This window comes from Rhipicephalus microplus, chromosome 7 (genome assembly GCF_043290135.1).
Source record: "Rhipicephalus microplus isolate Deutch F79 chromosome 7, USDA_Rmic, whole genome shotgun sequence".
Taxonomy (NCBI): Eukaryota; Metazoa; Arthropoda; class Arachnida; order Ixodida; family Ixodidae; genus Rhipicephalus; species Rhipicephalus microplus.
In genome coordinates, this window is record NC_134706.1 from 53561311 (window position 1) to 53585927 (window position 24617).

A 24617-nucleotide genomic window follows, 5' to 3' on the forward strand; every position below is an offset into this window, starting at 1 on the left:
TTGATCGAAGGCCGACGCTCCGTTCGCCGCTATCAGTCCGAGACTGCTGTCTGTGCAAGACTGCTGCTGTAATTGGACTTTCCGTTTACTGGGCACAGGTTCGCCCAAATGAACAGTTAAATCCCAACACGAAGTTTCCGGTCTTCGGCCACGTCACGACCCCGTGACAATATGTAATGTTTATAGTTAGCACTGCTTCCACAATTGATGTTTTACGAACATTAGGGTCTATTTGAAAAGCAGTTCTGGAAAGTGGCGTGACTTTGTGCTAGAATACTTGATTGCCACGCAGAATGCTGGTGTTTCATTCATTCCGGCACCCTGGCATAATCGTCTGCTGCACATGCCAGCTAACCTGTGGCACACATACACCCGCGGTATATGGGTTGTGCCACGATTGTCTGGCGGAAAGGGTTTGACGACATACGCGATGAGATCGCCACATTACTGATGTTATGAACAGTAAGTCATATTCGTCATCCCATCTTACCCTCGCATACTAATTTTGGTTTATCCCAAGTTAAGGGGGGGGGATCACGGGGGCACCCAGTGTAGGTGGCTAAATGGATAGATAGATAGATAGATAGATAGATAGGCGAGCCTCTCACGCTGCCGGAGGGGGGGGGGTGCTCCCCGATGAGCTGCGCTCGGAGGAAGCTTTTGCAGCTGCAGTGACTTCTGTGCCAGTTGTCACGTGATAATAGAGGGCGGTGGCGAGCTTTAGGCTGGGCTCGGCGTGCCCGCCGCTACTTCAGTACAGCTTCGTTTCGGTTCCGGCACAACGCGACTTCAGTTTCGTACGTGAGTTACCTGTGGAACCGCATAAGTTGGTCAGCAGCCGCAAAATGTGCGTGGGCAAGACAACAAGAACGCATTCGGTGTGCTGCGCGGCCTTCGCAATGAACCGAATAGCCCATTCTTTCCTTTCCCAAGAGTAACAAACATAGCGTGTTACATCGTTCGCAGTTGATGCTGAAGACAGGAGTAAATCTGACCTACAAGTAAGCAATATTCTACCTTTAACATTTTAATTGTGTGAGTGAACCTTTGTGCCGTGCAATTTCCAGAATTTCTGCTCATGCTTACCTTAATCTTCAGACGTGGGTGGATTCAGAATAAGAGATTGCAAGTTTATCTTTGTTGGTACACATTAAAGCTTAAGTATGCCTTCCTACATACGTGGCATTACAGGTACTGTTGCCTTTTGCATTATGCTGTTTGCGGGACGGCTGCTTTATACTGATGCTTATCAGGCATCCACGAAAATCAGCATTATGATTCGCATCTATGTGGAAAGCGAGGCAAAGAATGCTACTAAGTGTTCATGCAATCGCATTCATGGCCCCACGAACAAGCTTTACAATGGCTAAAATTACTGTATACGATACGGTGACGTGTGAAGGGTGATGCGATGCCTGGAGCCTACAGATTTTCCGTCTAGGTTCTTGCATGCAGCTAGCACTTTATCCGGGACCTGATTACAAATGTATTATCAGCGACAGTAAGGGAATAAGACAGACGGCATGTCTTTATTAGGTCGCACCCAGTTAGTATGTGAGTCTGCCACGGCGGCGAGTATTTGTTCAGTGAGTTGCCGTTGCCGTTCTCTTAGCTCTGGATAGAAACTCTCGCTGGTGCGAAGAGTACCTTACGAAAGCGCGGAATGTGTGCGTTACTCTTCGATGTGGTATACAACCAAACGCTGAGATATAATAACCAAAGTTCAGCGTCCCCAAAACATGAAATGATTAGAAGAGACGCCGTATAGCGGGGTGCTCCGGAAACTTCGACCACCTGGGGGTTTTTAACATGCACCTAAATGTAAGCACACAGGCCTCAAATATTTTTGCTTCCATCTATGCGCCCTCTGGTGAGAGCCTTCGCGCGCGCTGGGAAGCCGTAATGCTCAGCCCCGTTTTCGAAGACCAAATGTGGGCTGTCCAGCGGGCCGAGGACGCCGCCAGGATTCAAGGACTCCTGGCCGTAACCTAGGCGGGGCCATTCGCCCACCCCATCTACTCGCCGGACTCTGAATGAAGTTTTTTCCTCTTCCTCCATCTAAATGCAGCCGGCGCAGCTGGGATCCGATCCCGCGACCTCAGTCGAATGCCGTAAACACTACACCACCGCGGCGGGACAACCAGAGACTAAGAGAGAAGCCGCACTGCTACAGCGGCGTGTGTGATGAACTGTCGGTGGTGAAAGGGGCGTGGGATATGGGGCGCAGATAACACCTGCTCTTCTTTATTTATTATTTACAATATGAATTTTGCCATAAACTGTCCGGTTCATTCAAGCCCATACAGTGGGTGAGTGTGCCACTAGTAGAGAAAGCACCATCATCATCAGGCTCATAATCGTTTTTAATATCGTGATAATCAGTATGCAGTCTCGCACGGACATGCTGATATGGGCCTTTAGTGGGGGTCTAACACTACATGAGATGAAATGAAAGTTCAGCAATTTAGAGACGCTTCTCGTTTTTCAAACACATGTGGCTAAACGTGACACAACCTTACGTGTTGCGCAAACACGGCGTTTATCACAAGCGCTGTCAAGTGTGATAAGTGGGACGAATGAAGGAGGCAAAGACACGCAATATTTCTATTCCACACAGTTCCTCTGGCATCCAGCGAGATTACTGGCTGTTCAGCATTAAGAGTTTTGTCACGATTAGCAGCGGCTAATTCCGAAAGAGTGCTGTCGCTGCAGCCAACCACCTGCAACGTCGATGTAATGGTGGTTAGCCCGCCCCCCTCCCATTCCCTCTTTCAGCTTCTGGTCGAGTCGCAAAGAAAACATGCTTTGCAATGAATGTAAAAATTACAATGAAGTCACGCCGTGCTTCGCGCTGTAGTGTGCCTTTGGTCTTCGCATTTCGAGTGGTAAAGGTGTGGAGTGAACAATCTTTGCAAAGCATAGTTAGTGGTTCTCGACTGCCGTAATTGCCAAAAACATGCATGGTTATAACACTGCACAATAGACAATGGCGGGAGGGTTCGTCTAATGAAAGGTATGACTAGGCGCCCCCATGAAGTGATTAAAGGCTGAACCGTACCTCCCTTCATACTCATGCAGTGCGAGCGCCTATGGCTGTTGGAAGAATAGGTTCCTGCAGTACTCCAGTTTGAAAATGACAAAACTTTAAAGGTCGTTTTAGGGACCCTTCAGCTAACGCATGTACATTTGATAAAAGTTCCTGAACGTAAACCTTCTCCTGAAACTCCTGAAGTGAGAAAAAAAGACTCCTTTGGAACGTCAGTGAGTGTGATTCTTAGGTTTATATCTTTCAAGTTTCGACGATCAAGTGCTCGTTCACAACGATCATCGTATTAAGCAGTTAGGCAGTGTCAACATATTTCTCGACAAATATCTTATAGCTGCACTCAACTTCCGTCATCAAGCAGGCTATGGGCTTAAGCTTCAAAAAGGAGTTCATATCTTTCCACACAGCTTGACTAATCGCACTGAAGCTTGTGATATGCGGTCATCAATAACGCATGCGCGGAAGCAATCACGGTGGCAACCTTTAATCAGTGTGGTCCATGGCCTCAGTGGTCCCACTAACCCTCTTGCAACGACTTCGGTCGCAGCTGAATCCCTCCAGTACGAAGGGATTTCGAGATTAACGTTCCTTTTCCGGGGTGATGCAGAGACCAATCAGAGCTCTAATCTCATGCTTTACGGCACTCTGCCATAATCCATGCAGCGAGTGCAAAGATTACAGTCTTGTGCGGCAGTGTACGCAGTTCCACCTCCTATCTTGTGAAATGCACGTCGCTGCACAGCAGGAAATGTTATGGGTTACTGCTATCGGAGGCCACCGGTGTCTTAGCTATTCTTCTCGCTAGAGGCCTATACACCCCCGCGCTGTGTTCCAGCTTGACATTTTCAAATGCTTTATGCTATTTCATTTGAATAGCAAGAACTTATATTAATCGCCGAGGTGAAAAATCCTTGGAACCGGGGTGTCGCTGGAGCCGTCCTTGAATGTAAGCTGTCACTGGCTGCTAGTCGCAAACATTTGAGCATTTTTAAGTGACGACTTTCACAGAAGGTAAGGAACAGACGTTTGCCAGTTTTTAACGCTACCGTCAAATAATACTGCTGGCGCTGTTCAGGAATCTGAGCAGAAAGCGTTGCAACAAAAGTTCCTGCGGCATGAACGGCATCTGGACTCTTTGTTTGTTTCGTACTGCAGAGATTGAATATTCCAGTGTCTGCCGTATTGAACTGCTCTTGAAGGATCATTTTGGGCAAATCCTGCGTTTAGCAATTCACTTTCTGTGATGGCGTGCTTAACGTTACAGTGCTTTCGAGTCTTTCAACTTCTTTGCCACCGCGCATAAGCACGTGCAGAGTAAACAAGATATATTCATTCAAGGTGTTCATTCTGCAAGCCTGACAGGAGACCATGAGTAGAGCAAAGGGCCTTCCACCTCCACTGACAAGAAACCCGGGGGTTGGGGACGAAACAAGCAGTGTTTTGAGAGATGTCCCAGCTGAGGCACTAGTGGTGGCAAGCTGGAAACCATGGCATGCAGGAAATTGTGTTTCCTCTCTTGTAATGTCGTCAAAAAACTTTATCAAAATGTGGCTTTTAACCTGAGGTGGTGCTTCTTCTTTTTGTACTTCCCTAAATGCCCTGTTTCAGTTCCCTATGGTGTACAGGGAAGGTTGTTCATGCTCTACTAATGTCGTTGGATTTTCATTGGGCGAACTGTTGTCTTTTTTCATTATTAGTGGGCTGGTAGTGAATAGTGACATTTATCAATTTTGGCACATACACACTTTTATGGTGCACCGTAACTACACGGAACACCATGACAACAGAACACGCAGACAAACTGAGAACCTAAGGTGCTTCAAATCTAAAATGCAGGCTTGAGGAAGAGAGTTTACTTCAAAAACAGTGTTCCGAGCGATTCGCGGTATTCCCCTAAGTGGGAGGGTTCCCTACTCCAGGAACCCTCTGGCTTCGATTGCCCTCTTGACCCGGGCGATGAGTTGTCGCTGGATGAAAGGTTCTTGAAGAGATGTCTGTTGCTGCCTGGAGGAGGAGAATGTCACTTGAAACTAAAAGGCTGTTATAAAAAAAAGACACGTGCTCAAGCAAGGAACAATGTGCAATGTTGCGCTTGTCTTTGTACCACCGCCTGCAGGGGCATCGCCAGAATTTTTTTCAGGGGGGGGGTGGCACCTCTATGATTTCAGGGAGGGCACCCCCTAAGAGGGCCATTCTTTGCGCTTTGTATGTCATGACAAAAAATTCGAGGGGGGGGGCAAGGGCCCAGTATGTCATTCCCTAGCTGCGCCTCTACTCGCTAATGAACGTGTCTCTTTCTCTCGTAACTTTTCAATTTGAAGCATGTCGAACGCACTAGGCCAAGCACAGCTTCCACTTGAACTAGAAGACCACTTGTCGAAACGGCGGCTGCGACGATACCTCAAGTTGCCGCATTTCTTCATCGCACTTGTAGCATGACTGACATGAGGGCGAGCGGCTGCGTTTCGGTGGACGCCGAAAAGCGAAGCGCTTACGTACAGTGACGGACTGGGTGTGATTTAGAGAACTCGAAGCGGCAAAACAGTCAAGCACTCTCTACTTGCAATGAGATTCTCGTTTCTGTATGGACATACAAAGAAATAAAAATAGTGGCAAAAACTCTATTCCCCTGTGTTCATATTCATCGTGCTTTTCTGCTGCTTTACCTAGGTGAAAATTGCTGAAATAAGGAATGCAGAAAATGTAGAAACTCTTCGAGCTTCTCGGGAGTAGCGCTAATTACGCCATGATTCTTTCTCTACTCCCAGTCAATCGGGAATAGCTTTTGGTCTTCCGATTCTGGAGATATACTAACAAATTTTCTACGTGCAATCATAACAGAAGCCGAGTGGTGACATTGGTTACAAATACATCTGGAATGACTACACAAAATGATTGATCATGTAGAGGATACCACCTGAAACACCCCGCACTCTTCTTCAAACCTATAAACACAAAAGGCAATGACTGCATACCCGCGCTTCAAACACGAAAACTGCAGACAATCTTGTTACACGAATTTAATGCCCACTAGAAAATCTAACAGTGGCAAGTTTAACGGTAACGGTATGGATATGCTTCAACAGGTGTTAAACGATGCTGCACTGTGGTATGTGGCCACTTTCGTACCATATAGACAGTCTACGCTATATCAGTATCAGTATATCATTTCAACGTGCTGCTTCACAATTATAAGCGCTGTAAACTCGAGGAATCTGGTTAACACATCTTGCCGAGGCGAGGCGTCTTTTCTTTAGACAAGAAAGTATTGATAATAATATCTGGGGTTTCACGTCCCAAAACCAAGATATGAATATGAAAGACGCCTTAGACAAGAAACGAGCGGAACGTTTCAAGAGGTTCTTTGTAGGCGATGTCTTATCCCTGTGAAAAGTAGGGCTAATTAAGCGTTATCTGCAACAGCTGCAATCAATGTCTGTTGCCTCGCTTGGTTTGCCCGTTCCGTGTATAGCGACGTTGCCACTGTTCACCAGCTCAGCTATGCATCGTCTCTCCCTTTTTAATTACTTTCTTTTCGCATACTTTCGTTTCACCGCACTTTGTCAACTTACTTTCTGCCTTCTTCCTTTTACTTCATTACCACCGCAGTGCTTCTATGAAGCAACGCCGGTACCACATGAACAAGTTTCTAAAGCATCTTAACAAAAACGTACTTCGTGACGAGTGAACTGTGACAAAGTCAGTACAAAATTTGTGAACAGTTTCTTTGTGGAAAGTTGTTAACTATTTCAAGCCTTTGTAATTATTTGGTTATGACCCGTTTAAGTTTTTCGCAGAGGAGGCTGTTTCATCTGATACATGGAGAGAATCTGGTCGATTACTTGGATTGAATAGCCTGTTTATTTACATGTTTTATATTCATTTATTTTTTTGACAGCTGGGAATCTTGTTCACACGAGAGAAGTGAAAGTACTGTAAAGATTCAAAATAGGGGATAGTAAAGGAAATTACGTTTTCTTAGTCTCGCATGCGAATGAAGGAAGCGGTGAAATACGCCCCGCTCTCCTTTCTCATGGCTACAGAAGTAGTTGCCTATTTATTTACTAGATACTTTGTCGAGCTCACTTACATGGTCGACCAACTTAATTATAATGATATACGCGAAAAGCTTTCGTGAGCTTTTCAATATCGCGAGCTTCGTCAGGCGACCTTTTGGCCCGACGGAGGTGGAAGACGCGAAATGAGGCAATGAAAAAATGCAAACTAACCAGGAAACCAAATGAAACGCGCAAGGCTAAAGCAATTAGCTATACATCAATAGCGCCCTTCCACCGCGAATTTGCAATATCGAAAATGTTTCCTCGGGCATTCCTTCAGCTTACGTGTGTAAAGCGCGGAAGGAGGTAAGTTCCTCCTTTGAGCGAAGCCGACGCTTCTTTTCATAAGAAACGTGTGGTGTAATCGCTACGGTCATTCGAGTGCTCGGATATTTAATATTGAACGATTCATCGCCATCCATCGCTCGGTGCTGTTTTGAAAAGGCTTCTTATATGGAAAACACTTCAAGTTCTTGCTCGAGGTGAAATTGCATTTCTTTGTTGTTGATCCACTTTCTTCAATTTATTCGCTTATTTTCTGCAATTTTCTTCGAGTCCACGAACCGATCAAAACACTGGCAAAAATTGCGTCGTTATTTTTCACTGTAGATGGAAAAACTAATATTCTGTGAGATTGGAAGAACATGCTTCTGTATGTTAAGTTAAAACGTGCAATGGGAGAACACTTGTAAGTGCAATATATGTTTACAGCAAAGCACCCTATCTGGTGTAATTGCCGAAGCTAGGCATAATTTTCGGAAGGGGGGAATAAATTTCACCATTCTTCATGCATGTTAGTGCGTCCACTTATATGTGTATACTTGTATATGGGTATGTGTGCATATAGAATCCGCACGAATAACAAAAAAGTTATTGAACCCCTGTAAGCAGGCTACGCCAGTGCGAGCTCCCATAGAGAGACACAAATATTGAAACATCAAAGGTCAAGTGTCTCCGCACACCTCCTCCTCTCATCTCAGTCAAGTTAAAAAAAAAAGAGATTACTACTGCGAGTAGGAACGGAAATTAAGTGGTGACGTGCTTCTGACAACCACGTATCTTCTGTTCAACACTTTCTGGGCATAAAAGGGAGAGGTAAAGGGAGGTAAAGGGAGAGTGATTCGTCCGCAACATCAAAAGCACTAGGCACAACATCAAAAGCACATCATGCACAAGTGTGTGTCCCTGCCACACACTTGTGCATGAATTTCAAGAAAAAAAAGAAAAAGGAACGGCAGGACACGTTTGAGTGAGTAATGATATGAGGTGGGGGTGGGGGGGGGGGCGTCTACATTTCCCTGTTACCCTGTTCACAAACCTACGGCAGGTCTCATACAAAGCAGTCTGGTGAGCGTCTAGTTTCCTTCAAAGCCGATAGTAAGACGGCTAGGTGGGCCTGTTTGCTAAGGTTCATTTTGAACTCCGTTACAACCGCGCCAGCATCTGCAGTCGCTCGAGGCGCAGTTACTTGCCCTGCCTTTGGTTTCGTGTTCGTGGATGACGGCTAGTTGTCGGAGCATTGCGACTTCCACATGCACCGACGGTGACTATCCACGCTACCACTACTTCGAGTGTGATAGTTCGAGTGTGAAAACTGCACGAAAAGGCAATGATGTGGACGGGCGAATGTGTTGTCTTCGTGGAGCGAGAGAGAGGCCTGCGAGACGTGGAAAGCCTGCGCACGTTCGCAGCTCAAGCTGCGAATCTCTGCCGCCCGTGTTGCTGAAGCGGAGCGTGATAGTGTGTGCAAGATAGTGATGCAGAACTATCAATAATTATACTATCGATAGTATCGATAGTAAAAAAGCTATCAATACTATCGATAGTTCATTTACCGATAGTTCTGGGGAGAACAGTCACAATAAGCTACTATTCGCAGTACTCGGTTCGTTTAATTTACGAGCAATTTTTTTTTTATTGCGATAGCAATTTATTGGACATTCTCGGCTCGAGTTTCGGCGTGGGCGTCGGCGTGGGCGTGAATGTCATGCATCGTGTATATATATATATATATATATATATATATATATATATATATATATATATATATATATATATATATATATATATATATATATATATATATATATATATATGTTAGATCTAACAGACAGTAATGCCAAGGAATGTACAGGGGAAGTTATTAGAACCAATGGAATGTAAATAAGAAGGAAGAAAAGTGGATGAAAAAATAACCAGCCGTGAGCAGGAATCGAACCTACGACCTTCGAATAACGCGTTCGATGCTCTAATCACTGAGCTACCACAGCGGCCTTCCCTCCATCCACTTTTTTTGGTCTATATGTGAATTTAGAAGTAGGAGTGATAGTCAGCGCCATCTATAAGCCAAACGACGAGTGTGAAAACACTCTTATACGCATGTTTGGCGTCACGTAGCACGTGAACTTATTATGAGCGGGCAGCTGATTAATTGTCCCTCTTATACAACCTAAACACACCAAGTCTGCCAGTACGAGACCCTCGTTCAATGAAATAAGGGAAAGAAGTGTATACCTAAGGGCTCGTTTTTTCGTGTTTTAACACAATATTATTTAGATCTAACAGAATGTAATGCCAAGGAATGTACAGGGGAAGTTATTAGAACCAATGGAATGTAAATAAGAAGGAAGAAAAGTGGATGAAAAAATAACCAGCCGTGAGCAGGAATCGAACCTACGACCTTCGAATAACGCGTTCGATGCTCTAATCACTGAGCTACCACAGCGGCCTTCCCTCCATCCACTTTTTTGGGTCTATATGTGAATTTAGAAGTAGGAGTGATAGTCAGCGCCATCTATAAGCCAAACGACGAGTGTGAAAACACTCTTATACGCATGTTTGGCGTCACGTAGCACGTGAACTTATTATGAGCGGGCAGCTGATTAATTGTCCCTCTTATACAACCTAAAGACACCAAGTCTGCCAGTACGGGACCCTCGTTCAATGAAATAAGGGAAAGAAGTGTATACCTAAGGGCTCGTTTTTCCGTGTTTTTTTTTAACACAATATTAATTAGATCTAACAGACAGTAATGCCAAGGAATGTACAGGGGAAGTTATTAGAACCAATGGAATGTAAATAAGAAGGAAGAAAAGTGGATGAAAAAATAACCAGCCGTGAGCAGGAATCGAACCTACGACCTTCGAATAGCTCAGTGGTAGCTCAGTGGTTAGAGCATCGAACGCGTTATTCGAAGGTCGTAGGTTCGATTTCTGCTCACGGCTGGTTATTTTTTCATCCACTTTTCTTCCTTCTTATTTACATTCCATTGGTTCTAATAACTTCCCCTGTACATTATTTGGCATTACTGTCTGTTAGATCTAATTAATATTGTGTTAAAACACGGAAAAACGAGCCCTCAGGTATACACTTCTTTCCCTTATTTCATTGAACGAGGGTCTCGTACTGGCGTACTTGGTGTGTTTAGGTTGTATAAGAGGGACAATTAATCAGCTGCCCGCTCATAATAAGTTCACGTGCTACGTGACGCTAAACATGCGTATAAGAGTGTTTTCACACTCGTCGTTTGGCTTATAGATGGCGCTGACTATCACTCCTACTTCTAAATTCACATATAGACCCAAAAAAGTGGATGGAGGGAAGGCCGCTGTGGTAGCGCAGTGGTTAGAGCATCGAACGCGTTATTCGAAGGTCGTAGGTTCGATTCCTGCTCATGGCTGGTTATTTTTTCATCCAGTTTTCTTCCTTCTTATTTACATTCCATTGGTTCTAATAACTTTCCCTGTACATTCCTTGGCATTACTGTCTGTTAGATCTAATTAATATTGTGTTAAAACACGGAAAAACGAGCCCTTAGGTATACACTTCTTTCCCTTATTATATATATGTGACGTATGAAGCGATGATTGGTAGAAGCCGAGAAGGAAGAAGTCAGAACAGAATAAACATGGCGTATGAGCCAGGCCACGTCGCCCATTCCTCATAGCGTCACACGAGTCGACAGGATGAAGACCTCGTAACCACTTCATCACCCGGTCATCATCATCGAAGACGTCAGCGAGACGCAGTGACCGAACGCAGACCATCAAGACCACCAAGCATCATGACAGCAGCATCAGACGACCTTGACATCCCTAAGTACACCGGATCAGCGGACGACGGACCCGTACAGGACTGGTTCAACCTGTTCGAGCTCCAAGCCGCCGCTGCATCTTGGTCGGAACGGGAGATGGTTACGAACTTCAGCGACTATGTCACCGGTGAGGCATTTAAGTTTTACGTCACCCACATATTCGACAACGACGAGTCTTGGCAAAAGATAAAAGAAGGAATGATCATCTGGTTTCAAGACTATAATGAAGATTCGATTAGCCCACGCACTCTCAGTGCATTCAAACTCAGTCATCGCAGTCATAAGCAGCCTTCACGCACTCGAGTACAGAGCATGAATGTACAATTCCCGTCAGGTGAAGTTAGCCACATGCTCACGGAAAGACCACGTGGTCGTGTTCCCAACCTTCCACCTGGTTCCTCATCCGCGGATATATCACCAATGCTCAACTCACTGCTGCATAAAAGAATTGAATCCGCTATTGATGACCGAGATGCATTTAATACCTCATGCCGCATGCGTACTTTGCAAACTGACTTGGCATTCAGCTCAGCAGTGCCACAAAGACAGAAGCATTCACAATCAGCATCTTGTGAAGGAAAGTCTTCTGCAGAAGCGTCTAGTGTTAATCAATTACAAGATCGAAGTGACGTGAATCCAGTATGCAACCTCACTGCCAACAATGAAAACAAAAGCACAGGTGCGACTTCTGATGACACAAGTAATCTTCAGGCAACCACCAACAATGAACGATTTATGAATACAGAAGATTCAAGTGCACGAAACCCCGTACATTGTTTTGTGCCGGAAACATCTGCATTGGTTCACGTCGTAGAAGCCTGCGAAGGACTTGCTAAGAATCCTGACACAGCACGATCAATGTCACACCACAAGCAAGTCGACGAAACCAAGAAACTACAACGTCAACGTATACTTCAACATTGTCAACGACGAAAGGAAACCTCATCGAAACCACTTTTAAGGCTCAAAGAACATTGCAAAAAGACCCATCGTCGTGGATACATTCTCCACCAAAGATCAAGAATGTGCCTTCCATCAAACCATCTGCGACATCGCCATAGGAAAATCTCCAAAAGCCACAAAAGCACCCCTTGTACTCGGCAGAAACACAGGCAGCACCCAATCAACCTCGATCAACGCGCACGCAAGCTGCCTGCACGACCTGTGCCAAGACGAAGAATTCCATGCCTACGATATCCGAACTGTCCATTCTGCAAGGCGTTCGAACCTCGTTTGTTCTTCACAAGAATGCCAGCTGCGATTTTCGCTATCTCCACGTCCAAAGCATTCTTGTGTTATCCAGGACGCAACCATCAGCCTCGCCCACCTGAACTCCTGCGTTAACCGGACTGCTGCACTCTTTCCTGAAGTTTTGCGAGTTTACGGAACACCACGGGGCCATGAAACCAATTGTGCATTTTGACATTTGTGACTTCTCAACCTCTCCTTGTGTACTTTTCCTTGTTCGTAATCCATGCCTTCTTTCGGGGGGAGGGGGAATCGTGTGACGTATGAAGCGATGATTGGTAGAAGCCGAGAAGGAAGAAGTCAGAACAGAATAAACATGGCGTATGAGCCAGGCCACGTCGCCCATTCCTCATAGCGTCACACGATCGTGTGACGTATGAAGCGATGGTTGGTAGAAGCCGAGAAGGAAGAAGTCAGAACAGAATAAACATGGCGTATGAGCCAGGCCACGTCGCCCATTCCTCATAGCGTCACATATATATATGTATATATATATATATATATATATATATATATATATGAAAACGCAAGAAAGAAAAAAAAATCCAGAAAGGAGACTCTGGTTTGCGGAATCAAACGTGGGATCTCCGCGTCGGGGGGGGGGGGGGGGAGGGCTATCATGTTTTAGCATTATCAGCAAGATGGCGCAATGAGCGCACGTGGGCTTGCACTGGAACAATTCTGTTGTACGTACGGGGCGCACAAAGGTCCCTGCAATTGTGGCACAGCCTCCGTTTTCGAAAAGGCATGCTTTTCAGACACGGCAAAGTAAAAACTGAGACGCTTATTCACGTTCATCTGTACCTGTGAGTACCTTTCGTGCGTCATTTGGGCGTGAGAAACGCAGGGCACGTTTCTATCTGCTTGCCATTCTGCGCGTGACCTTTCAAATCGTTCCTATCGCGTTCCTTGCTTCGCCTTTGCGGCAAAGCTGCGATTTTTTTGTTCGAAATTATTTCTGTTAAAATGCCGGAATATATCCACTAAGAAAGTAATGCTCAAAACAATGCAGTTAGACCTTATACCGACAGCAAGTTTGTGATTTTTGAAATTTTAAACGAGAAAACAAAACATAAATTTGACGTCTTGCAGTCTCTAGACATGTACGGGTTTCTTGCCGCTACAACCGAACCGTTAAATTTAGTTATCATTAGTAAGCCAAGCATTTTGGTGAAGGAGCACAAGCAAGTCAACCTCCTTTCCCTTCAGCCGGCTTCTTCCTGAAATGAACTGTTCAGCAGCGGAGAACACCTTTTCTACAGATGGGACGTTGCTGGGATGCACAAGTACTTCCTAGCCGTTTGAGAGAGCTGCGTTGTTGCGCACTACTAAGAGTGCCAGAATTCTAAAGGTTTGCTCTTCCTTTCCTCTGGAAACAACTACAAGTTCCGGCGAATCATTAGTTCTGCGTTTAAAGTGGTAGTCGAAGGGTGCAGTTGTTGCCTTCCAAAGAACCGCAGAATTCGGATTCCTGTTGGAGCTTCGTTATGAACCACATGATCTCTATAGTTATTCAGCTGCAGGACCAACTGGCTTTGTAGACAATCATACACTTAGTTCACCAATAAAACAAGCTATGGCGCGTCCTTCATTGGTTCGATTTGAAGGCGCCCGCTCCTTTAGTAGTGGGCCCAGTAGCATTGCCATAGATGTTAGCTACCTTTCTTTACGAGTGTACATTCGATTGGGAAACGAGGAGTAGCATTCTCGAAGAACGTCTTCCGGTTGACGAGCAAAGTTAGCTAGCCCCCCCCCCCCCCCGCCCCTCTCATGAAAGAGTTGGTACTTCACTGTCAGCAACCTTATCTTACCTTCACTTTCAAGTTTCTCGTCCTTAAAACACAAGATTTCTTTTAGAGCACTTAATTTTTCGTATATTTTCATTTGCCTCATTGTGGGCTAATACTTCGCTTATTATTAGCGCAGAAGATATTGTTAATACCACATTTTCATGTCACCTGCTCACTCATTTCTAAGATTACTGATCGTGGGTCTCCCTATAGTGGGACCATAGCTTGATAACTAACCCTACTTGTGTATCGCTACTTTGCTAAGTACTTCAAATGGATACTTCAAACATTATGCATATAGAAGATGCTGAGAAGTTTTCATTTAATGGGACACTCAAAGCATCGCTCATAAAAAGAAATATTGACAAAAAAAGAAATGCAGTGACGCCATTTCGAACGTACTCGTGGGAAGAATATGAACGTTCACAATACCTATATGTCCACTATGTACTTCTGCACCATCACATCTTGATCACAAGTTCTTCCTTGCTCGACGTCCGTCTTAAAAGCTGTGTTGAAGTCGCATTTGCAAGCGCGGATGTTTCAGCATCAGACGTAAGACGGCACTTCATGTATGATGAACACAACAGCAACATCAAGCACGATAACAAGGACTACTGCTAACCCAACAACTACAACAACAAGGACAACAATAAGAGCAACAAACGCTCAAAGGGTCCCGTATGCATTCGCCTAAAGTCAATTTCATTGATTCCAGACGCTCCCCCCACCCTGGCCAAGCAATATCTTTTTGCACCCAACACGGCTTTTCCGCACTTCTGCATCCTCGGCATTGCAAGCATTCAACACATCCCATGTTTTCCATGCCCATATATATGATACAGCGACGATAAGATGTCATTACGAGGCATCACTATGATGTCATGTTGACGTGAGATGATGTCATGACACGATGCCTTTCTTCTTTAGGCATGTTGAGACAGACGTCGATGGTCTTTTCTCGTACTTGGTGGTGCATCTAGGGTTTTTCCTCTAAAACAACAACCTCCACAATAAGCAATAGAAATCCATTGTTCCAGAGGCTTTGGTTGTTAAATGATGCTCGTAGTTTCAGAATGCGCCGGGCGTTGTCGCCTCGATCGCTTTCTCAGTAAGGTCCCTATATAGTAAGGTCCCTAGATAGAGGGACTTTATTTCTCAGGACGGCGCGTCGGGACAGGTCGATTGTTCGCGCACACCCTGATCTGTAGAAGTGCGCGTGGGCGCGGATGCGAGCATCGGCAGGCGACGATGACGACAGCAAGCATGGCAGCCGCCGCCGTTGCAGTATCTTCTCTAGGAAACATACGGTGAAGAGAGCGAGAGGTGTGAGACACGGGGATTGACGCTACAACTGAAGTGCGCATATGATGGGTGCCCTCGTTCCGGCACGTATTTGAAAGTGCAGCCCCGCACGGACACCAGAGATCGACGAGTCCGCTCTGCTTTCTCGCTGAACCGCTTGACAGATGATTGACCTCTGCGCCGACATCTGGCAGTGCGCATGCGGAAATTTCATGGCTTCCGAAAACGAACGAATCGCATGGGATGGCTTCGCAGTAACCAGTCGCACTCTGTTGGAGGAGAATCGTGACCTTTTCACAATGTTGCATATATTGTTGATGTTAATCTAGTTCTCGAACATTAGATTACCACGTCTATGTAGGAACTTTTTGGAGTAACTTCGATAATAGTTATCTTTGATTATATTCTAAAATTGTATGATGAGTGCTAAACTAGACCAAGCGTAACCGGCACCACATTTTTGTGCCCCCTCTAGCTTCACAGATATACCGAAAGAATACATCGATGCAGCCTGAATTCCTATTTGCTTGTATCGTCTTTTTAACTTTCAGGGGCCGCTGACAAACCTTATTTCACTGAAGTTTATTGTCCGGTATGAATTGCTAAAGTATTCAGTTACGATGTTTCGCATCGCATGTCGTCATCACATTACACGCCATGCGTACAAAACTCTCGGGTCTCCGATGGAATGGCGACAAATAAACAAGGTTAAACAATGAATTAAACAATGCACCCTATTGTGCATTAAGATAAAGCGTTTGCCAAATCGCCAAAAAGCGTGCTCGTGGGAGCATGTTCATTAAAACTTGTAGTGCTGGAGATAATGCTACCGAAAGTGCCCAACAAACACAAGACAGTGTCTCCAAATGCCCCGCCGTGGTGGCCTAGTGGCTAAGGTACTCGGCTGCTGACCCGCAGGTCGCGGGTTCGAATACCGGCTGCGGCGGCTGCATTTCCGATGGAGGCGAAAATGTTGTAGGCCTGTGTGCTCAGATTTGGGTGCACGTTAAAAAAACCCAGGTGGTCGAAATTTCCGGAGCCCTCCACTACGGCGTCTCTCATAATCATATGGTGGTTTTGGGACGTAAAACATCACATATCAATCAAATCAATCAATAGTATCTCCAAAAGAAAAGCTTCGTAAATACGGGCTGTGCAGTTCTCTGGGTGGCAACGCGGCCGACCGTGATGACGTGGTTAATTTATCGCTGTCAGTGATCACTGGCCAGCCACTAAGGTAGCTTACTCAGAAACTGCTATAGATCGTGCAAAAATTGTCTTTTTTAAAGACGATAGTCTTTCTTGAGGAACTTCGATAAAAAAAAATTTGGTCTGTCTGTCTGTCTGTCTGCCTGTCTGTCTGTCCGCCCTAACGATACCTCAAACGGCACCAAACGGCCAACCCCATTCGCAGCACCCACCAATATTGCTCAAGGTTTAGCGTTCATAGTTGTGTGATTGTGTATTAAAAAGCAATTATTGCGCATATATAAGGCGCCATAACAACATCTAGAAGTTTTGTATGTCTACCTTTATACTAGAAGAGGCACACACAAGTAACTCTAAGGAATGTAGCATTTAATCACGCTGCGCTGACAGTGCAACGCGATGCTCGAAAATGTGTTTCCAATGCTTTGCTACGACATCACAGTGGTGGCACCTGCCCGTCGCCTTGCGTTTTACACCTTATCACCTCCGACACTGGCACGCATCTTTTTCCGCAGGCTGCACGCCTTCGTTTTCGAAGATAACTGCCAGATGGCGCTTGTGTCTAACGTGTCTAACGTGTCTCGATGCGTTCGTTCGCCTCCGCTGCACGCTTGAGGCACTCTAACGCAGCGCCTCCAGAATACCATTCCACGATTTTCTTGCGCAGAACATCAAATAAACGTTTTGTTCACCCTCTCCAGACGCAAGACTATTGTCTTGCGACTACATTTGCGGTGTAACATGCAGATTTGGAACCAATTTTTTTTGTACACAGCAGTAACCATCATCTCTATTTAGTGCTTTTCCTTGCATTATTGCCGCGCGCCCATGACTTTCACGCCGCGAATGGTATGCGCGTTATCAACATGACATTACATTTTTGATAAAAAAGTAACGAGTGCTGACCTTTAGGAAACAGAAGCAAAACGGATGACGGTTATTGTCACGAAAGAGAAAAATGCCCCTTTTGATGTATAAATGTTTCCAGAGGTGAATACTCGATAAGGAACAGGCTGGAAGGCACCAACACAAGGGGTTAAATGCCTCTTCATAATTCCCGAATGAGTGGGTATAACGATAGAAATGAAAGGTGCACATACATGGATGATTTAAAGGGTCAAGTTGTTGGCTAGTTAAATCGTTGAACACATTTTAGGGAAACCACACGAAAAACGAGGACATAAAAGACACACAGACAACCACACAGAGCTTCATGTGGTTATGTGTGTGCACCTTTCGCGCTGTTTCTCTAAGATGAAGATGATATAAAAAATGAATAAGAGAGAAATAACTCGTGCAGCACACACACTGCACACAACTGGATCGTGAGTGTCGGAAGCGGTCAGCCACGGATGGAAGAACACAGAATCGCCTGCTGGGCCGTGATACAGAAGAACTATTGGGTCTCTGAGGGGTCGTCGAGTTGTTCGTATGGACAGCATAGATGTTCTAAGGCTTTTTATTTCATTAGGGCAGCGGAATGCTCGGAAATTCGGAGAAAAATTGGGGCACCCTCAAGCCTGTCATTAAACTGTTAAACGTGATAGCGATATTCTTTCCCTGTGCATACTTCGAAAACTTAGCGTATGAAATCTTTTCCAACTTGCTAGGCACCCACTACGTGGCCATAAGGGTGCAGTAGCGTCTGTGTTTTTTGTAGTGGGTGGCTGGCTTTAAAATGTGAAGTCATTATAATTCCATGTTCTTACACCCGATGGCAACATACGCTTGTCCCACGCATTTTCATGGCACTATCTCATGTTTCATTGTGTACATATACACAAGATGCGCGTGTTTGTAAAGTATCGAAGTTACTTTCACTGCATTTCCAGGCAGAGGAAGATATTGTTACGTAAGAATGACACGAGGCGTGTCTATTCAGAATCTATATTCACACTGATGCGTATGGCATCGACTAAGATGGAGGACAGCACACACAACCGACAGACCACTTCCTTGTTGTCGTCTTCTGACCGCTCATATGTCAGCTACGTAAGCAATATTTTCACTGTATGCACAAGCAGAGGCGAGCGGTATGGTATAGAACACCCGCTTCCCACGCAATTGACTGGGGTTAAATGCTCTCTCAGACCTGGAATTTTCAATATTTATTTCATTTGCATCTTTTCTGATTTTTCATTCACGCAAAGATGATGATTTTTTGCTGAGAACCTCGGACACCAACGCCGACACCAGAATTTCTGCGAAACGAGCTCTTTAACGCTGTCGCGCTAATAATTCGGTGTGGGGGTTACACACTGGAACTGTAGTCCTGCACTTTAATTATTAGTCAGACTGCAGAACATAACCGCCATCTATCTATCTATCTATCTATCTATCTATCTATCTATCTATCTATCTATCTATCTATCTATCTATCTATCTATCTATCTATCTATCTATCTATCTATCTATCTATCTATCTATCTATCTATCTATCTATCTATCTATCTATCTATCTATCTATCTATCTATCTATCTATCTATCTATCTATCTATCTATCTATCTATCTATCTATCTATCTATCTATCTATCTATCTATCTATCTATCTATCTATCTATCTATCTATCTATCTATCTATCTATCTATCTATCTATCTATCTATCTATCTATCTATCTATCTATCTATCTATCTATCTATCTATCTATCTATCTATCTATCTATCTATCTATCTATCTATCTATCTATCTATCTATCTATCTATCTATCTATCTATCTATCTATCTATCTATCTATCTATCTATCTATCTATCTATCTATCTGTCTGTCTGTCTGTCTGTCTGTCTGTCTGTCTGTCTGTCTGTCTGTCTGTCTGTCTGTCTGTCTGTCTGTCTGTCTGTCTGTCTGTCTGTCTGTCTGTCTGTCTGTCTGTCTGTCTGTCTGTCTGTCTGTCTGTCTATCTATCTATCTATCTATCTATCTATCTATCTATCTATCTATCTATCTATCTATCTATCTATCTATCTATCTATCTATCTATCTATCTATCTATCTATCTATCTATCTATCTGTCTGTCTGTCTGTCTGTCTGTCTGTCTGTCTGTCTGTCTGTCTGTCTGTCTGTCTGTCTGTCTGTCTGTCTGTCTGTCTGTCTGTCTGTCTGTCTGTCTGTCTGTCTGTCTGTCTGTCTGTCTGTCTGTCTGTCTGTCTGTCTGTCTGTCTGTCTGTCTGTCTGTCTGTCTGTCTGTCTGTCTGTCTGTCTGTCTGTCTGTCTGTCTGTCTGTCTGTCTGTCTGTCTGTCTGTCTGTCTAATCATTAAACCTACTTGTATGCTTCGATAATGATGCAGCCAGCATCGATATTGGCTCACCTTTTCTTTCATGAGCGATTACAGTCTAACGCAGCTTAGCTAATGCCGGCACAAGCCTCTCGGAAGACACGTATGTACATTTTGAAAACGATGCTGATTCAGTTATCATGGTCCGCCGTGTTGTAACAGTAGCTACACTGCTCGGCTGCTGACCGGGCGGTCATGGATTCAATCTCGGCCGCGACGGTCGCATTTCGATTCAGGCAAAACGGTAAAGGCCCGTATACTGTGCGCTGTCAGCTCATGTTAAACAACACCAGATGGTCAATATTTCCGGAGATCACTACAGCGTCTCTCATATTCATATCTCTATTTTGGAAAGTAAAAGCCCACAGATTATTGTCACATTTCTGTTATTGTGGTCTATTGTGGCCAAGTTAAACAGATTATTTAGGGGTTCAAAACGATGAGTTGCAATATATGACAGATCTCGCATGTATAGGCTTTATGCTGGTGAATCGTGGGCCTGTTCCTCCATGCTCGTGTAATTACGAATGCACTGGTTTCTGCGAGGATTGTAAGAAACGAGGCAAGAATGACTTCTTTCATACCTATCTGCTCAATCCATGAGCTTCCTCTCTTTTGACGTCACATCAGATGGCAGAGCTAATGGGCAGTGCTGGTTGTTAACGACTAGAGGCATTCGTCGGCCCTATTTATGGGGACGACAGCGGGTAATTAGCTCACCATAGAGACAAGCCTCTCAGAAACGATTTGCTCTCGCCAGGCGTCCTTGGTGCGCATCAATTAACTCTTAATTAAGGCGGAATACTGAGAGCAGAATAGGACTGCATCAGGGGGATAATGATATATAGCTCTTGATCAGGCGGATCACGACATCGTCAGTGGCGGAATGCCATCGCATCTGGGCCTTTCGAGTGAGCATGGATGTTCTTTTGAAGTAAGGTTGCAATTGCGATCTGCCCGGAATATGCTTTAGCTGCAAAACAGGTAATGCATATAAAACACGCTAAGCTTTAAACAAAGGCTCATTGTTGCCGTATGTGTTGTTTCTTCTTCTTTTTTTTTTGATAAAGCGCGAGTGCCAACAACTCTAAATTTGAAAAACAATTTGCTTCATGAGAATAATACTTTTGTTGTTATATGTTAGTAAACAATAAATGATGGAGTTTGACGTTCCAAAACCATGCTACGATTATGAAAGAAGCCGTAGTGGAGGGCTACGAAAATTTTCTCCCCCTGGGATTCTTTAACGTGCACCTAATTAAATCTAAGTAATCGGGCCTCAAGCACTGCCTTCTCTATAAAAAAACGAGGTCGCCACGGCCACGTTTCTATCGCGCTACCTGCGGCTCAGCAGTCGAGTTGTATGTAAATACCTACAAACGTTAATGACCAGTCGCACATGTGCACATGATTATGTATTTTATGGCAATGTTAATACGTTGCTCTCAAACTACTGATCTACATGGTGCTGTAGGCATTGTAAACAAAGGAATAAATAAATAAATAAATAAATAAATAAATAAATAAATAAATAAATAAATAAATAAATAAATAAACATAGGTCGGCAAAACTAGTGAAGCTTATTCAGACTCACTCTTGAAATATATTTTGTGCTTCGGACTCGCTCGGACTCGGGCTCTGCGAAATTTTTCCGAGTCGGAATTCAGTTGGACTCACACTCACGAAAATTTCCTTCTACCGGATTCACTCAGACTCAAACTCACGGCTCTATGCGAGCCTGAGCGAGTCGATTGATCAGTCCGTTAGCCTAGACTCGTCTTTTTCGACCAAGATGTCAGTGCTCTATTACACAGGTATTTCACGTTAATTCGGTGCTTATCTTTGCACTTGTTGATATAGTACCTTCGAATACGAGTTGTGAGTGCTCGCAAACCAGTACGGTCGTCTTTTTTTTTTTGAAAGAGATGACAACATAAGACATATGTAACAAGAACTACTTTCGAAGAGTTGGCAGGGTGAGATGAAGGCTTTGCCCTACGCGATACGCGCCTCTGATCAATAAATAATGAAGTGGATTATGAAAGACATTGCTTTGGAGTACATCTGAGAAGATGTGAGGTATAAACGTGAATTCAGGTAAGGCTGGATAGTGATGCTGAAGATGAATAGATATGAAAATAGGTCAGCAGAAAAATTGGAACTCACTCAGACTCACTCAGACTCACGGCTCGGTCTGAGTATGAGTAAGTTCGAGTGGACCCATCAGTGAGTTCGCCGACCTTTGTGAATAAATAAATAAATAAATAAATAAATAAATAAATAAATAAATAAATAAATAAATAAATAAATAAATAGGGCTTCTTTGAACTTCAGTTAATGTAACTAACGAATTGTTGAATGCTTTTTCAACCACACCTCAGAAAGACATATCAAATAATTTTTAAGCAAAAGGAAAAAAAAATCGGTGATACTTTAGAGGAACTTCAAACCGGACTTGTCGAGCAGCTGAACAGGTAACAAAACCGTTCGTCAAAAACAGTCATTTAATTAGGAAGATCTTGAGTTACTGAAATTTCCTTGAACACCTGCACTTGGTTGTAATATGGAGTAAAATATGCTGCGTAGTCACACTTGTTCTTTTTTTTTTTGCTTTTTGCCTACATGATGGAAGTCTCCTGCATCTGGACCTAAGGTATAATTTGATGCTGTCGTTCACCGGTAGAATATATATATATATATATATATATATATATATATATATATATATATATATATATATATATATATATATATATATATATATATATATATATATATATATATATATATATATATATATATATATATATATATATATATAACGAATGCCAGACGTGGCCTGGCTCATACGCCATGTTTATTCACTTCTCTCTTCTCTCTCATCTGCTTCTTCTAACCATTCCTGCCTTCTTACGTCACAGGATTCCCCCTCCCCCCGAAAGATGGCACCGGTTACAAGCTACAACAAATTGAAGAAGAGAATAAACAAAATAATGGCCAAATTCACAGTTTCACGTCCCGACAGAGTTCCACAATCTCACTAAATCTTCAAGGCCGAGTAAGCAGTCCAGTGATTTTTATGACGACTCTGGTGGACGAGCTTGACTGTTGCGTTCCAGACAGAGTGTGCTACACATGGATACTGACAATACTGCTTGAACTGTTCTGGGGACTAAGCAAGGTTGGATCGCATTGTTGCATCGGCGGCTCGTATGTCGTAGGGATTGTATTTTTCGACGTGAATGGTGCAACTCCCGTGCTTCTTGCTTTCGTGCTTTTTGACAGACTGTGACGAAGTGCCTGAGTGCTTGTGGTGTGCAAGCAGTGCTTCCGCGTCTTTCTCGGCGTTTTCTGTGGTGGTGCAGCGCCGACTTTAGTTTTTTAGCATGACTAGTGTTATAGCATATATTGACTTGGTTTGGCTAATGGCAATGAAATAATGACTCCTGGCTAAATAGGTATTCTTAGGTATTTACTCACCTTAAATGCGATACAATTGGAAAGCACGCCATATAGTAGAAAGATCCGCAAATTCCCGCCACTTGGGGGCTCTTTAATGTTCAGGCAAATGTAAGTACACGCGCCTCTGGCGTTTCGCCTCCGCCAGAATGCGACCATCACGGATAAAGATGGTTAAATAATCGCTAATGTAGTGATCAATGTTGACAATTAGCAGTTAAAACCAGCACTGTCTCCATACAATCTATTTATTTATATAGAATAGCCTCAGAGGCAATAACATCTCGTTCGAGAGAGGGGGGAAATGGACAGGATGGATGAGCGAATGAGAATTTTTGCGGCCTCGTTTCATTGTTGAGGCACCACATTTAGTTCCCTTTTTTATCCTTTTTACTTTCTTTCATCTCTCTCCTCTTCCCCCTTCTTCAGATTTGAGTCACAGTTATTACAATGCACTTGAAAGAGCACGATTAACGTCCCCTATGCCATTGTATGCTTATAGGCCGTCTGAGACCGGACAAAAAGCAGTGCTGTTAAACGAGTCTTCGAAACTGGCTTCGAATTCACGCAGAAAAATGAAGAAGAAGAAAAAAAAAACCTTGCGGTATGCAAATGTAAATGGTCACTAAAAAGAACAAACAAACGAACCTGTTTGCCAAAAGCAAATGGAAGACCACTGAAAAATAGTTTTCGCATGCCTCTTACATTGCACTTAGCAATCACCACCTTTCGGAGCGAGTATTGGATGTAATTTTATGTTTCTTATCAAGTTATTACAATATTTTCTTGCTTTCTCTTTCTCGACTTTTTTTTCTTTTCCGTGTTACGTACTTCGTGTATAGAAAGAGCCAAAAAGAAAGGAATACGAAAGGACAAGTATGAAAGACGCCTGGTATGAGTGAGGGAATGCGAGTCTGCCGCATCTTCAGAGAAACGCGGTCAGATGAGCGTGGGTCTCAAACAGTCGTATACCCTTTAATTATCGCATCTAACAGCGCAAGAAAGCACAAGGACAGGAAAGAAGCACAGAAAAGAGCCGACTTAGAGTTTAAGTTTATTTGAAGATTTGCTCTCTTCAGTACCATTTAAATGGCGTCACACCGAGCCAACTCTCTAAACAAAGGCGGT

At 43.8% G+C, this 24617-nt stretch overlaps 1 long non-coding RNA gene across 1 annotated transcript; it reads left to right on the plus strand.

Annotated features, from left to right (window-relative positions):
* The first annotated feature begins 783 nt into the window (after positions 1–783).
* On the plus strand, positions 784–24285 carry LOC142766934 (uncharacterized). The gene is made up of 2 exons (XR_012884670.1): positions 784–1001; positions 22952–24285. It is a non-coding gene; the product is annotated as an uncharacterized LOC142766934 (long non-coding RNA).
* The last annotated feature ends 332 nt before the right edge of the window (positions 24286–24617 follow it).